This window comes from Lissotriton helveticus, chromosome 8 (genome assembly GCF_964261635.1).
Source record: "Lissotriton helveticus chromosome 8, aLisHel1.1, whole genome shotgun sequence".
Lineage (NCBI taxonomy): Eukaryota > Metazoa > Chordata > Amphibia > Caudata > Salamandridae > Lissotriton > Lissotriton helveticus.
The window spans coordinates 545,793,747-545,809,645 of record NC_136069.1 but is presented as its reverse complement, the minus strand read 5'-3'; positions in this window follow the sequence as shown (position 1 = coordinate 545,809,645).

Sequence of the window (15,899 nt, the reverse complement as noted above, 5' to 3'; positions counted from 1 at the left end):
ACTCATTCCCTACTGAAGTACTCCCCCTATTAATGTCCCAATAATCCTTTATCCATGAGTGCAAATGATTAAGATATTCCTGATCTACCAAAAACTCCCTTTCAAATGTCCATGATCTCACCTGTCTCTTAAGACCACCAGACATAATAGTTAAAATAATTGGGTTATGATCTGACAAAATACGTGGTAGTCTCTCAACCTTTAAATTAGCTATCATTGATCTTGTGGTAAAAAAGTAATCTAAACGGACACATTTTTTATGTGGTGCTGAGTAATAAGTAAAGCCAGCTTCTCCTGTTCTTAGTAACCCCCATACATCCCCCAAAGCATTGTTATCAGCCATATTCAGTATAGCCCTGCAGACCCTTTTTTTTCTTCCTTGATATTGCCTCAAAGGCTCCTTGCCTGAGTTTGTAGCACCATCTATATTTAAGTCCCCGGCTAGAATAATCTTTGGTGCCCAGGTGGCTAATTCTAAGTCCAGAAAATCAAATAATTCTGGATCATCCTCCGTTGAACCATAGATCGATCCCAACGTGATCCATTCTTCGCCCATTAAACATTCTATTAGGACCCATCTTCCCCATTGATCCTCCAGCTTTTTCCTTGTACTGATATTGTGCAGTTTAGTTAAAATAGCGACCCCTCTTGTTTTGGCTCCTTGTCTTGAATATGCCAATAGTCGAAGCCCTAGTTGTTCTAACAGAAACGGTTTATTCCCTTCTATGTGAGTCTCTTGGAGACATATAAAGTCAGCTTGTGTTTTTTTCAGTAATAATGCCACCCTCTGTCTTTTTAATCGGTCATTTAGCCCGCAAACATTAATTGTTACAATCTTGATATCCAGACCAAATTTTTTTCTTTCTGCAGTGCACCACCCACCTCCCATGTGTAACCCTTATCCCATCGCAATTTTGCATTTTCTTCGTGTTTATCCTTTAAAAGCCAATTTTTCTGTTCTATCTTTCTGTATTGTTGTCTCCTTAGCGTTACATGTTGTCCTGTGCTCCCCTTTTCCCTTTTTTCCCCTGCCCCCCACCCCTTCCCCGTCCTTCCCCCTTTACAGGCAAATAGGTCAATCCTGACCTATATGTAGCTACTTCCTTGCCCCTAGAGCGACGCTACCATCTCTCTCCCATCTATATCAGAATTACTGTATTCTAGACAAATAAATATGCACCTTTACCAAAAAGCCATTGGCCCATGTATGGAAGGGTGGAACCCCCTCCCCCACTATTTCTAGTGTTTTAACCTATACATAGTACACTCCTAGTTTACCATCGATAGTCTTAGTCTTTATCATGGCTTTTGAACAACTGGAAAGGTGTCTCTTTGATTCCTTTTTTCTTTCATTTCGTTCAGATAAGCCTGTGCCTTGACTTCAGAAAAAAACATCCTTGTATGGCCATTCCGAATTATTTTAAGCCTTGCTGGGAATAGCAGGTATGCTTTACAACCTATATTTTTGAATGGGTCTATCAACTGTCTCATTCTTCATCTCCTCTCCACAGTGACGTGGCAGAAGTCTGAGCGCGCAAAGAAGGTTATCCCTTTATATGTACGATGATCCTGCGGTTTAGCTCGGTCCATAATTTCCTGCCTGGCCAGAAAATTTCCTATGAACACCAGGATAGCTCTTGGCGTGGCTTTCTGTGCAGCACCAACCATTAATTTTTGTGTCAAGGGAAACCTATGTGCTCGCTGCACCTCGTTGTCCCAATTCCAGCTCTCAATTTTCGGGAAGGCACCCTTTAGGAGTGTGATTACAAAAGACCTGGCATCTTGCTCCTCTGCCCCCTCCGGAATGCCCAGTAGGCGGGTGTTATTACGTCTCTGTCTGTTCTCGAAGTCTTCGAGCTTCCATTGGATATCTTCTGTAGCTCTTTCTTGGGCCTTCCTAAATTCCTGCCAGCGAGTTACCTCGTCTTCCAGCTTTCCTGTTCTTTCCTCTACTTCATTCACTCTTCCCGCCATTTCTGCATATAATTTATTCATTTTGCTTAGTGAGCCTTGTATCTTTTTGTTTGCTTGTTTAGCTCTTTTTCTCTCTGATCTTGCCTCACCCTGCATTTGTTTCAGGGTGGTGTAGAGTAGGTCCATCGTAGGAGGTTGCTGAAATACACCTTGAGGTCTTCTCTGTTGCTCTCCAGACCCTGTTTCCTCTTGGTATAGACTAGATGTTGCTGAATAGTCCCATACTAGTTTTTTGGCCATCTCATCGTGTGCAGGGCTAGCGGGTATTTTCTTACTGTGTCTTTGGCGACTCCTCTGCGATTTCTTTCTTTGATTAGAAGATGCCCTTTGAATGGTCTCCTCTGAGACATCTGTATCCTCTGACGATATGGGCTCTGGGTCTGTACTTGTGGCAGGGCTTTCTTCTTCGCTCTCCTCTGATTCATCACCGCTAGAAGAGGACCCAGTCTCGTCATTCACTGAGTAGAAGCATTCTTCATTTGGAGACCCAGGTACCGTTGACCCTAGATCGATCTCAGTCTGTGGGCATTGAGCAGGCACATCCTCCTTTGTATTACCGTGCACCAAATTTAGATTAGAATTACTATTGCCATTAATATTAGTGTCTGTCCGATCCGCCACCACTTTCCCTACCATATCTGGCATAGTCTTTTGCTCGGATATGTCTGCCCCCATGCCCAGTACTATGTTAATGCTTAGCTCCTGGCCTGCTTCACTATTAGTACCAGCCTCATTGCCCACTGGGTCAGACCCTTGTGCTGCTTTCACCATTTGCCCCTCACTGACTGCATTTAATAGTGAAATGTCCGCTTCATCTATATTGTCTGCCACAGCTATCTCGGCATTGCAACCGCCCACTAGACTCTGTGCACGGCTTACCTCACTGCGCGCCTCCGCCTCTCCGCCATCATCCAGCGCCGGTTCACAGGCTCTCCGCTCCGTCAGCCTCTGCAACTCCGATGCCGATTGCTCCAGCATCGGCAACTCCAACCGTGGCGCATCCAGGGCTGACCCACCCGGCGTTCCCTGTACGTGCGTCGCTGCCTCTCCCGAATCCAGCACAGGTGCTGACGCTGCTCCGCCCTCAGCCTCCGAGCCTGCCCGTACCGCACATTGCTTCGTCTGTCCTGGACCACCCTCCAAGACCAGATCAGCTCGCACACATCCACCGGAAAAGGCCTCCAGGACGGTAGGTTGTCTAAGTATGGACCCCTTAGGTGTTTTACTGCCCGTGTCTGCTGAGGCTACCCTTGAGTCCGTGTTGGCGTTCTTCTTGGCGGCCATAGCAGCTCTCCTTTCGGCTTTTAACTCAGCCCGTTGTTCCGCTCTTAGCTCAGCCCTCTGTTCCATGTCTTTGTCCCTTAATGCTTTTGCCTTCATTTTTGACGCGGAGTCTGCTGCATTACTCATGGTTTTGGCAGTTGCTTGTCTTCTAGTGACGGCATGACTATGTGCTTCGGCTTGCTTCATCGAGTCTGTCGAGTCGGTGGCTGCTCTTGATACATCCTTGGGTTTGGTCGCATCCTTCGCCTTAGTCCCGCGCGCCGGCATCTCCGAGCACTCAGATTTAAAAGTAACCTGCTCAGCAGCTTTTATATAAGTAAGTGTCGTCCGGTGCCAACTATGCAGAGAGGTCTTCTGATAGACACTTCGATGAATAAGTATCAGGATGTTTTTAACGAGGCTTCTAAATCTTTCAAACTGCTGCATGTCTGTACAAAACTTCCTCCATTTCGAAACCTGCTGGGAGAGAGTAGCAGTAGCGTCCTACTCCTGTGGACAGTCCGCGGCCATTTTGCCGTCGACTTCGTGTAATTTCTAATGCACTCCTTACGTTATACCGCTAGAGGGGTGGTAATACTCAATCCTAATGATGAAAGTTCTTCTTTGGCACGCAACTCTATATTTGCAACCAGGGAAGAGATACATTTTACTTTTGTTAATTCTCTCCCCTCATTCATAGTCTGAAAATCCACCCTGTCTAGATCCTCAAATGAGTTTCAGCAAAGATGGGGATTTCTCTAAGTAGAGAAAACAGCCTTCATCCATTTTGCCTTTTCTAATTATGGGAAAAAACTGCTTGTTTCTTGGCGGCTTTCCATGCAAAGGACTACTGGTGTTCACTTCCTGGGATCATATTACCTGGAGTTGAGGAACATTTATTTAATGCTTCTTTTAGTTAGAGTTGCCTAATTACATTATCAGTATCAATGCATTTATCACCTATTTAGATCATTTTAAATGTTGGATACAATGCTCGTTTTAAAAAAATGTACTTTGATTGGGCCCAGTTGACCTAATACTATCGCTGGATTGAGAACTTAACTGTTTTGATTTTTGTTAGATTTTGTTTTGTACCTGACCTCAAATTTATTATACAATGCTTTCCTTGCCTCTTCTTTTTGGATAATGTTTTTCTATTTATCCTAAAAACGTATAGATTATACAATTATGAGAATTTTAAGCAACCAAATTTGAAATACCTTTTTTTTACCGACATCAGTTGCCGGGAAATATACTCGGGCTAGAAGAATGGGTAGACCGTGGAGGAAAACTTTGGTTCCTATTATACTGCACCACAATTTTATCGCTAGAACACTGAACTAACACATAATTTAACACCAACAGCCTAATTAATATTGATAGAGAAGTGTCTACTTTCCCAAGTTCTAAAGAAATTTTTCTTAAGGAGACTGGTGTGATTTTGTTGTTTAATGTTTACCACAATCAAGGCTTCTAAAATACCATACAGTCTTTTTTCGATTAACAGAACATCATCAAATAATGATGAAGAAGATGTAGAGGGGACATTTATTAAAATGATATAGCAGGAGACACAAGCCGATTATGCTCTGCATGAAATTCATTTTGAGAAGGGCCAGCTTGAGAAGTAGCAAATGGAATGCGGGATGGCTGATTAATTCTCACATCAAGGTTGGAGGAATCACCATTAAAACTACTAAAAACAGGCATATTTAAACATGACAATCCACTGAAATGAATTAGGACTTACATTAAAATGTTTGGTGATAATCTTTAGGGTGACATCAGGAAGGGGAGACTTATGAGACACTTCTTTCTTCCTCTCACAGACAGTCATAGACATCTCTTGAGCCGTGCTATCATTGTCTTTTTTGGCATTCTCGAATCTCATTCATTATTGGATACTGCACTTGGGACAAATTAAAAATAGCTAATTCCAAACTTACAATAGTGGACAGCACACACTTGCCACCTACCCCTGGGCTCTAGCCCCTTGTAATGGCTGCCTTCTTCATCACACGCCGAAAATGTTATTTCCAGATACAGTCTCAATATACCACTGGCAAACCAAGTGGCTCTGCTATTCATTATAATGCAAGCATCTGTTGTCATGCACATAAAAAAAACCACCCTAGCAACCCTGCCATATGCCCAAACCCTTATGGCTCCCCAGGAGAGTAGGGCTCAGTGGCAGAAACAGGTTTTGAAAAGGCAAATGGAGGGGAAAACCTGCAACCATAGAAGACAGCCTGTAGAAAAGAGTCCGTCCTCACCTATGGCACAGACTTTCTCCAACCACTGCCACCACAACCCCCCAAGGCAAAGGAGGTCGAAAGCATGTCAGTCCATTAACCAGAAGGCTGAAAAAGCATGGTAGACCATAACTTCTTTAATTTTTCTTTGTCTATGTTACCACAGCGACCCCCAAGTTGCACTTCTGTCTCTGGGTTTCTACACCATAAGTACTTACGTTCAATTAACTTCCCTAACCTAGGGCAGACAAAATGAAAAACGAGGAGAATCAGTCGGATATAGGGGCATATTATCAAGGCTGGCGTTAAAATTATCGCCGCTTTAGCGGCAGGAAACTGCCGCTAAAGCGGCGATAATGGGCTTGATAATATGCCCTTGTGAATTCCCATAGAAGCCCAGGTTCTGGTGTTAACCTGGGCTTCTATGGGAATTCACAAGGGCGTATTATCAAGCCCATTATCGGCGCTTTAGCGGCAGTTTCCTGCCGCTAAAGCGTCGATAATTTTAACGCCAGCCTTGATAATATGGCCCGTAGTTCTTACTGTTGTGAATGCTACCAAATGAATAGTGTGTCTATGCTAAATTAGCATGCTTAACGGCCACTAATTGTGTCCTCTAGAAAACGCCCATTTGAGGAGTAACAGCATGTAGATGATGTAAAGCAAAATGAAGACACTCTCAAATGTCAGCAGCATTAAACTTGGGTTGTGCAGTGACCTATGTCCACCCCACAAACCCCTTTGTACGCTGTAGTTGCATGCCCAAAACACGCAATACACAAAGTGCTAAGCTTTGGCAAACCCAACCCTCTTTCACATGATGAACTCTACCCTGTCCTGCCCTTACCTAAGACCCAGCCGCTGTGTCCACCCTGCACGGTCCACCAGCAGCCAGAAAATCAAAAATTTCCAGCAATGGCTCAAGGGTTGCTTTGCTCATGAGCTGCTAAGCCAGTAACAGACCCGCCATCCCCTGCACCCTTCCTTTGGGCTGCACGCGTTTATGGAAGACTGGCAGTGATGCATGGGAAAACTGTCATGGGCTATGGGTGAAAAGGAGTTAACTGTCCACCAACTGTCTGCAGCTGCACCAAACAAGTGAGCGATGGATGGGGCGCTGGCACTGGTACGGGAGCATACAGCTGCTCTTGAAGCATCTCCATCTCCCAGCAGTATCAGTCACAGTAGAGCAACAGCTGAATCAGTCAATGCAGAGATGGCCCAGTGAAGAAGAGCTGAGACAAATGAGGCAAAGCAGTAGGGCAGGACAGATTGAATGAAGATTGGAGGTAACTTGAGAGTGGAATAAAGGGGGGTCATGAGTGAGAAAAAAAACAGGCGGCCCCCGGTGCAAGCCACCTTAGCTGCTAATCTGGCAGCTTCTGCGCTCTAATGGGTATCACACTGTTTATACCTAGCGCACCCCTCCTGTTTATACCCAGCGTAGCTTTACCTCCTCTTTTCTCCCAACCTCTGGCCTCCAGCTCTGAAATTCTGCTGGCCTCAACTGCTCTGAGGCTTCTTTGGAATTGCTGTTGCTAAACTGGCTGATTCCCCACCTTTCTGCAGTCTCTTTGTAGCCTGTGTGGTCTCTTAAGACTAGAAACCCTGCTTGGCACTGGTAGCTGCTGTGGTTGCAGGAGAGTGGAAAGGCTTTAGCTGTCATAGGCGGGTCATGGATAGGCCAATAAGTGAATGGGCAGAGGAACACTGGCTCTGGTTAAGGCAGGCTAAAGACTGGAGCAGCAGGAGAAGTGGGTGAAGACGGGTGAGGCTGCACACCACACACCACACCCCACACTGCACACCCTCACTTGGCCCACCGCAGAGCCGCTCGTAAGCATGGGCCAAAGCATTGCATCCATGCCGTGATTCGTCCATGATCTCGCCTCCACACCTCCACAACCACCGTCTGTAGTAAAGTATCTGACCGTAGCTTTAGCATAAACTCCTGAGTAGATCCTTGTGCCTAGTAGAGTGTTACAACAACATACACGTACATGACCTGAAAGGTAAATGCTACTAGTGGGTCTGCAGCACTTATTGTTCCACCCACCTAAGAAGCCCTTTAAAATATGCCTCAGTCCTGCGATTGCAGCCTGTGTGCAGTTTAAAACTACCAATTCTACCTGGCAAAATACATCTTCTGCCAGGCCTAAACCTCCCTTTTTATTACATATAAGACACCCCTAATGTAGGCACTAACCTGCTTATAGGACAGGACTAAGTGTATTTCAAAAGTTGGACATGTACTTTTAAGATTTATATGTCCTAGTAGTGAAAAAACTGACAAATTTGTTTTTCGCTCCTGTGAGGCCTACCTCTCCCAAAGGATAACATTGTGTTACATTATTACATTTATAAAGTGCTAATGTTTGATCGGAATTAGGTAGAAATGGCAAGTTTATGTCAAGAGAAATGGTATTTGAAACCCTTTTCAGTGGTAAAGTGGGATTTTAAGCTACAATTCTGGAAATTACACTTTTAGAAAGTTGGCATTTTCTTGTCCTAACCATTTGGTACTAGATGCCTTTGTCCTGAGTCACCTGACTGTGCATAGTTGGCAGTTGGCCTCAGTTTATTCTGCCCAGACAGTGAGACAAAGCAGGATTAGATGTTGGCAGGATGGGCCCTCCTGCCAGGATGGAAGGAGGGGATATGAACTTATTGGCCACTTACTTAGTAGCACTCTTTCGCTATTTTTACTTTTCTGGGGTGCTACCTTGTTCATGGAGAGGCAATATGATTCTGCTGTTACATAAAACAGGCCCACCAAATTAACTTATAATTAAAGGCAGATTACTCTGTTGGATGCCACAGAAACGTGGACAGATCTACCCTCTGGGTAAAGTATAGTTCTTTGGGACTACTAGGGGTCTCCTAAAATTCATCATTGCTCTCCACACAGCTATCTGGTAGTATGCCCTGTTAGGATGCTGGGGGTATGACTCCTAAAATCCAGATCATTAATGGTTTGAAGGAGGGATGTCTATTGGCACCCTTTCTTTTTTCTTTTTTTAAGGCAGACCTGTCCGATGTGCTGAGCAAGGTTGCCAGTGATGCTCCAAATCTAGGCTCTTATCCTTTAGGGACTCTCCTTCATGCGGACAATATCATCCTGCTGAACTTTACTCCTAAAGGCCTCCAGAAACATCCCTATAATCTGTCTTCTTATCTAGATGTCCAGTTCCTTAAGGTTAATAGAAACGAAACCAAGATCATGACGTTTTGCTCAAAAGGCCGTACTAAACTATAAGTGGTTTTATAACAATTCTACAATAGAAGTAGTAACCCAGTGGGTTTAGCAGAGGTGCATTTAGGGACTTTTGTGGTTCATCCTCATAGGGATTGCGGATGTTGCTAGACAAGTGCATTCAGCCTCCCTTAATCAAAAACCCAGTTTCTTAGAGTGTGCAAATGTAGGTCCGTTAGTGTGGCAGGTTATTTTACTCCTGCCATACCGAGGGTTCTCCCACCAAATTTAGAGATGTCTGCCATCCCAGTGAACAACTCAACACATTTGCTGGAATCTCTGTCATAGAGGTTCCTGTCATTGCATTAAAGTTTAATGGTGCTACTGTTAAAACGAGAATACCATCTGGAAATCTTTTAACATGTTTTGATTTTTTCAAAAACAAAATACACGAATGGGATATTGTTTTGTTTTTTTAAAGTGAAAGCTAACAATCCCATAACATGGGACTTTTCTCCCATGGTGTGGGCACATTGACATGTTTACTGTCCCATACCATCACTTTCATTTACAGAGGTAAGAAAGAGTAAATACAAGTCCACTCTATATCGGATGGGAGGGTGAATGCAAAACCTCAGAAGTCCCTTCATCCGTTATCTCATCGGAGGAGTATTTCAGTGATGGAGACAGAGTAGATTGTGCCACTGACATACTTAACGTCCGCCAATCGGTAAATCAGGCAAGTGGACCATCAGTTTGGCAGCAAGTGTACTCTGTTTCAATTGTAATGGAGTACCCTCTTCACCAAACTCTAAATCAGCAGATTAATGTCAACGCTTCTTAAAGATCTGCATAAGGTGCAGGTTGGAGGTTTGAATCCTAGTGGCTGTGACTAATACGGCATGCACATTCCACTTTGGAATCTAAAATTAGGTAAATGTGGCATATTTCATAAAAAGGAACTATGGGCCAAAAGTACACCGATTTGGCAAAATACTGGTTGCAAATTGTGACCAGTATTTTTGCAATAAGTGTGGAATTTTGCAAACCGACATTTGTACTAATGGGTTAGATATCAACATTCTGAATCTAGGGGGTCACAATCCAACCTACCTCATCAATATTGATGAGATAATTAGCTAATTGTGACTCAGTAAGTCTGGTGGCCATCACAGGGATTGTGCCTGCTGGTGCCAGCATACCACTATGTCTGTGATTGCTTATTAAATATTTAATTTATAAAAAAGGCAAAAAACAAACTTTAAAAGTTTGAGAGTAGACCGTTGTACCTTGGACCACAGACTCCTCCCCAGCAATTTTCTTTTTCACCTTTACAAAAAGGAAAGGGTCTGTTTTGGAAATGGATTACCACACAACTTAGGGGTCTGTAATGTTTCAATGGTTTAAAAACGTTATTTTGGTCCTAAGCATTTGATACATGTGGATAGGAATAGGTATTTGGAAGAGATGCCTAAAATACAAATCTTCCAAAAAGTAATACGGTATCCATTTTTAAACCCATTTTTAGAGTTGATAAAAAGTGACCAACTCCTTTACTTTAGTACATTGTAAAAAGTATTTTGACTGCTGCAGTGTCTTAATCAGGGTGTATAAAACCACAAAAAGACTTTGTACATCTGGCACTGTGCAACACAATTTTAACTGCCCTCAAGGGGTAGGTGCTGGTAGTGTACCCCACGTTTGCTCCTGCTTATATTATTACATTTATTTTGCCTGGGATATATAGTGCTGGCAAATATTTGGTGTTTTAAAACCTTTCAAAAGAGTAGTTCTGTGGTCAAAGTGCGATTATTTCTTTATAATTAATAAAATGATTATCACATCTGCCATAAAATATGTTATTGGATTACTATACTGTTAAAGGGCTTTACCTGTTTTTAAACTGTACACATACCTTTTTGTATTTTGTTGTTTTTAAAAATGGTTAAGTTTTTGGGTAGAAAGTTGTAATAGTATATGGAGAGTCTGAATCCAATTTATCGATAGTTTTACATTTGCTGAATCTGAATTGCAAATGAATTGTAGTGAATCTGATTTTAAATTGAAGACTGAACTGAAGCTGCCCCAATGCAACTTTGGAAATCCTAAATGGTTTTAGTTTCTGAGAAGGTGCAATTGCACTTGGCATTGGGTTCTTCCCTCCCCTTACTTGTTTTCAGAAGTTGTTTCCCAGGGCCACCATCATCTTGCTACTAGACTGAGGGTTAGGCTCTAGGATTCCTTCTTTCCCTGGTTTACCTAGGAAGTATAAAAGGAGAGGGCCAGCGCAGCTACGCAGTGGGGGTGTTGCTAGCGCGTAAGAGGCAAGCCCATCTGTGTTGAACCGCGCCTATACGGGTCCAGGGGCCAGCCACTATGCCCAATATGTTGCTTACTGTGCATCAGTACTGCACAAACTGAATATGGTAGGCCTGCAGATTACGTCTGAGTTAAAGTTTATGCTATAAACAGGATTGTTGAAATACACAATAGGGTTGCATGGCGGTTCTGCTTACAATCCCGCTGTCAATTGTAGTGGCATCTTGCAAGACAAAGTAGATAATAACGCACAATTTAAGGGAGTGAAAGTGGCTTATTTGAACCCTTGCTTCATTATGAAACATAAGTTGGCAATCTATGAGCATTTTTTTTACAACATGAACTCGACCTTTTCGTTTTTAAGGAGCAATGGCTGATATACGATTCAAACCCAGAAGTAGTAAAGGCTGTTCCTGCCAGCTATTGGATTTTTTATGTTAACAAAAGGGGCAATAAGAAGGGAAGGCAGTAGCAATGCATAACTATTTGGAATCAGTTGACCTTTTCAGTATCAAATACAATTTTACAATGAGTTCTTTAATATATCTGGTGGTTCATCGCCCCCCTCAGTACATGGCTCATTTTAACGAGCAGATGTTTGAACTACTCAGTCCTCTGGTGAAACTATGGGCCATATTATCAAGAATGGCGATAACATTATCGTCGCATTAGAGGCAGGAAACTGCTGCTAAAGAGGCGATAAGGGGCTTGATAATATACCCTTGTGAAATCCCATAGAAACCCAGGTTCACACCAGAAGCTGGGCTTCTATGGGAATTCACAAGGGTATATTGTCAAGTCCCTTATCGCCGCTTTAGCTGCAGATTCCTGCCACTAAAGCGGTGATAATGTTATCGCCGTTCTTGATAATATGGCCCTATATTCTCAGCTATTAGTCCAAGGTGACTTCCATCTTTGCTCCTGTAACATGGGGCGAACATTCCTGTACTTCATGTCGGGTGTTAATTTCCACAGACATTTTATTGAGACCACTGATGCAAATGACCATATACTCTCATAATATCAAGTTAACTGACCTAAATGTAAAAGCATGCATTTGATCAGACCACTATTTAGTTGAATGTAATCCTCCCAACTCTAATCCCACTCTCAGTTATCCAATAGTGAATAGCAGAATGCGTAAGTGGCGATCTCTCAGTAAGGATGAGATGGTGCTTACGCTATCACCACAATCAAAGCCTAGTAAAAGTGATTCTGACTTAGCTGCAGAGCATGATTTTACCTGTTTGATGCAAGCAACGTTTGACTTACATACTAAAACATCTAGACAATTTACAAGGGCCAGGCCTAGACTTGCTCCTTAGTTTACAAGTGAAATGAGAGAAGCTAAGCTTAAGTTAAGGCAAACTGACCGCCAATGGTGCTGTAAATACTTGAAAGTAAATAAGGTGCACTATACGGAGGAACTAGACAAATATAAAGCCTTGCTCACTGCTACTAAATCTACATACTATTAGGATACGGATGCCAGAAACAAACAAAAAGAGATGTTTGAAATACCCGAGCAACTCAAGGCCCCAAAATCAATGAAGGTTAATGTGACTGCCTCACAGGAATTGTGTGATGATTTAAATAATTTTAACAACATCCCAAACATTAAGGAGAGTATAGCTATTTGCTCATCCCCAGCTGTTTAGTCCTTTGTGTGGATGAAAAAGGAAACTATTATGGCCTTTCAAGGAATACATGGGGATACTCTGGACTCCCTTGTTGTAAAAGTCAAATCGGGCTCACCCAGAGACAGTTGTCCTCCAGAAGTGCTATAGAAACTGAAGGATATAGTTTATCTTCCTTTATTGCACTTGCTCAATGTATTTATTTCACAAGGGATTGTAGCTAGCACATATAAACAAGCTGAAGCCATCCCCCTACAAAATAAAAGCACAGGTTAGACCCAGAGAACATAACAAATAACAGACCCTCTTGCTGCCTTTTCCATCGAAGCTGTTAGAGGCACAAGTTTCCTCAGTTTTATGTAAACATCTTGAAGACACAGACTTTCTGTACACTGTACAAGCTGGTTTTCATCCTCAACATAACACCAAACCAGTCATGACTTCAGTACTAGATGATCTTAGATAGAAACTAGATCAGGGGCACGATGCTGCTTTGGTCTCAGTGGATTCGCCTGCAGCTTTCAACATGGGCGACCACAAGTTGCCGGTGGACCGTGTGGAGGAGGCAGAGTTTGGAGGCATGTCCTTGCAGTGGCCTTAATTTTTTATGTTGCATTGCACACAATCGGTCAGTTTGGTATCTTGTACATTGTCAGCAAAACTATTGAGATGTGGGGTCCCTCAAGGGTCCTCCCTGTGTCCCCACCTGTATATCATGTGCATCAAACCTTTGGTGAAGTAAGATGGTGATCAGACAGTATAATATCTAAAACTATACTGATGACTCCCAACTAATTTTTCAATTGATGAAATTAAATCAACTAAAATTAAATACTGATAGGACATATGTCATGATTAAGCATGGGCGTAAAATCCGTTCCGCTCGCGGATTTTGCAGATTTTCGGTAAATTCACAATCCGCGAACTCTCGCGAACTTACCGAAAATTCGTAAATCCGTGCGAAGCGGATTTTTTTGCTTGGTCGCACTTGCCAACTAGAATACTATACAATTTCGCGGGAGTAAACACTCGCGAAAACGTAGATGCGGCGGGCAGCGACAATCTCGCAATTGCGAGATTGCAAAATTTGCAATTTCGCACAAGAAATCCACCAGCAGGCAGCATAAACCTTGAAAATTATGATTTTTATTAGAATAACTCCTCAGGTTGACATTTGCCTGCACTTTTTTTTTGCAAGGAGTCCATTTTGGGGGGGGAGTGGGAGGAAGGAAGTGCCCCACAGTCTCCAACTTCCTGTTCCTGTCCAGCAGGCTTCTCTCAGTGCTTTCTTCATGTGCTGGTCACTTTGATTTGGATCTTGACCTGGAAGCACTCAGCAGGTGCAAAAGTTCAAACTCATCATTAGTAACCATTCCCTGTAGTGCTTCCTGAGGGGCCCCTCCAGAGTTCAGTTGCCTACTTGCAACTATTCTATGACCCTGCTCTGACCCTCACAGCAGGCTCAGAGAATAGCTACAAGTATACAACAAAGGTCCTGTTAAAAAAATTACACTGCAACAGAAAGCAATTACAGATAAGGAAGCAGGTGCCAGGGATCTTGACCTGGAAGGATTACTTTTTGTGGATGCTGCTGGATATTTGGATTTTGGCAAAACTGAAAGCACTCAGCAGGTGCAAAAGTTCAATCTTATCATTAGTAACCATTCCCTGTAGTGCTTCCTGAGGGGCCCCTCCAGAGTTCAGTTGCCTACTTGCAACTATTCTATGACCCTGCTCTGACCCTCACAGCAGGCTCAGAGAAAGCAATTACAGATAAGGAAGCAGGTTCCAGCCAGGAAGTTCAAATTCAGTAACACATTAATCAGCCCCTAATTCATTTATGTCAGCTGAGGCAGGGCAGGTGTGCTTTTCCACCCATAATCTACAGTGATGAACTAGAGGGTGGCATGGGTGAGCCAGAGGGTGGCAGTGGTGAAACAGATGGTGGCAGTGGTGAAACAGAGGGTACTGTGATGAACCAGATGTAGAAACAACATGTTCGTGACCGTTGCTACCCGAAAAGTAAGTTCGCGTTTGCGAACTGGTACAAAATCCTCGCGAACTGGCAGAAATCCTTGCTAACACAAAAAAAATCCGCAAATTCGCGAGAGTTCGCGGATTTTGCGGATTGCGAATCCGTAAATACGCGATTTCACGGATTGCCAATTCGCAAAATCCGCCCATGCTTAGTCATGCTTTTAAACAGTAATTTCCAGGCCTGGAGTTCACACTGCTTTCCTGATGACTTGGTCCCACCCCCCCCCCTTCAATGGCAGCAAACGTTTTGGAGTGAAGATAGATGAGCATCTTACAATGCAGACCCATCTAAACTCAGTGGGATCAAAATGTTCATTCCTAATAGGACTGTTGAGGAAAGCTGGACCATTTTTGACCTTTGAAGCACATAAAAAGATAGTCACTGCAGCCATCTTTCGAGACTGGACTACGCAAATGCAACTTATGCCGGCTTACCAGATGTCCTCTTGTGTCAACTTCAGGTGTTACAGAAGAAAGTAGCATGATGGTGAGGCATAAACATGTCAACACTTTATTAAAAGAACTTCACTGTGTCCCAATAGTACATATTAGGCACTGTTGCTTGGTTTTTAAGAGCTTTTATGGATAAAGAATGCACCAAAATTTGGAACAGATAATGCTGAAGCTGTTTTGTCTTTCATTGAACAGTATGTTACATATGCGATTCCAAGACAAGGAGGAGAAAATAGCTTGAGACAACAAGTCTTACAGTTTCAAAGTCAAAGATGTGGGAAATAATGCAGATGGAAATATAAATGTAAAGGAATATCTTATGTCAAATATCGTTTTGGATTTCCATGACCTTTAATTTCTATATGAAGAGTAAATAGTGTTTTTTCTCAGCAGTAAGACATACAATAACTCGAAAATCTCTCATGAATACATACAACTTAAGAAGAATAGAAGCTTCCAAGTACATTAATGACTATAATCCAGTCATTTTTAAAATGTGGAATGCAAACATGGATATTCAGTTTGTTGCAGACAATTCAATTGCTGTTGCTCGGTATGTTAATTCATATATTACAAAATCTGAAAAGCCAGTGATGAAAGAAATGTGGGAAGGAATTTCTGCCGAAAAGATTCTCAGCAAGAAATTGTACAGATTCAGCTTGAAGATGCTTTCCCATAGGGATAGGATCATATGAATGTTCAGATCGCTTAAGCTCAGCCAGTTTGTTTTCAAAGTCAAGAGAAATCATTTGGATAAGTCTAGGTCAAGCC